Genomic DNA, 1,462 nt, shown 5'->3' on the forward strand with positions numbered 1-1,462 from the left:
TCAAATATTCCAAGACTTCACTATTTTGTTCTAAATCTTAGATTATGTCCAAACTGGAAAGATATGAGGTGTGATGATTCTACTTTCAACTGCATTTCATTTTGAGTGGTTCTCAGCTTCCTTCTACCTTCTGGTTCCTGCAGCCTGCAGTCACACTACCATGAGAGATGCATCTTGAGTGAATGTACTGTATCTCATTGGTATATATGATGAATCTCACAGTTAAACAAGAGATACCTGTTAAGATTGCATTCCCTTTCTCTTGGCATTGTACACATATATACTCTCACAGATGAAGACTTCAAATCTACAAGGAGACAGGAACCTTCCTCTAAATGAAGGTCATGCCTTTCTGTCATGCCCTTTTCTTGTTTGGTTGCTTTTCCTGGGAAACCACATCTTCGTCACACCCAGCCATTTCCTGTCCAGCCCATACATAAATCTCAGAATAGCCACTCACATATATCTAAAATAACACCCTAGAAATATCATTCCCCACAAATTGAGGCAGCAACTCCAACCAAATACCTGGTCACTGTCTCACCCAAACTCTTCCTGACCTCTTGTTTTTGTTTGTTTTGTTTTTTTTCTCCAGGTCCCTACTCTTAATGAAAATCTAGTTCTGTCTTTCCAAATGAGATTGGATTGAAGGCAACTGATCCAAATTATTACAAACTCTCCTAGACAAACTGTTACTCCAAAAAAGGACCTGAGTCTTTTGAATTCCACAATAGAGATTTATTGGTGATCGTTTAAGTTAACAAAATTACTTTAAGAGCAAAATAAACAGACTTGGGGACAAGCATCAAAAATTACTGCCTTTATGGAGAGGTGGCAGCCAGCCCTCTTGTCATCCAAATATGCAATTGGCATTTCAAATACAAGGTAGCACATTTATATCAAATCCATAGATGTTTTCTCAGTTGACTCAATTGTGTTAATCTACTCAAATGTGTGGCAAAAAGTGGATCCGAAACTGTATGAACATCCCCAACCACTGAACATCATACCATGTAGGAAAATGCGGACAAAGGTACACACAGAAATTGAAATGTGTAATATGGACATACTGGAGTTATGCCATGTCATTTGACATTATCCAAGAGAGCTCAGAAGTTAATGTGTTTGCTCCTGGTGACACTTAGGGATAATGTATTCATCCTTAGTGGAGACATAGACAAATGATCTCAAGCTGGTACATTTCAGAAGTTGTAATGGTTTGTTATGATAGTTGAAGGAAGATATTTTTATTTTTGTAGCAAAAGGAATCAATACCAAAAATGAAGTAGGCTTTCATTTAGACACGAGATAAGCAAGCATACTGAGACAACACTGATATTTAGAAGTATCTGGACAAGAAAAATTAAGACGAATCAAACAAAACTTTTTGAGTATCTATTATGTACCCAGCTTTGCACAAAATGTTGAAAGTATAAGCTCCATATATTGAGTTTACCTTGCC

This window comes from Propithecus coquereli, unplaced genomic scaffold (genome assembly GCF_000956105.1).
Source record: "Propithecus coquereli isolate 6110/MARCELLA unplaced genomic scaffold, Pcoq_1.0 Scaffold131, whole genome shotgun sequence".
Taxonomy (NCBI): Eukaryota; Metazoa; Chordata; class Mammalia; order Primates; family Indriidae; genus Propithecus; species Propithecus coquereli.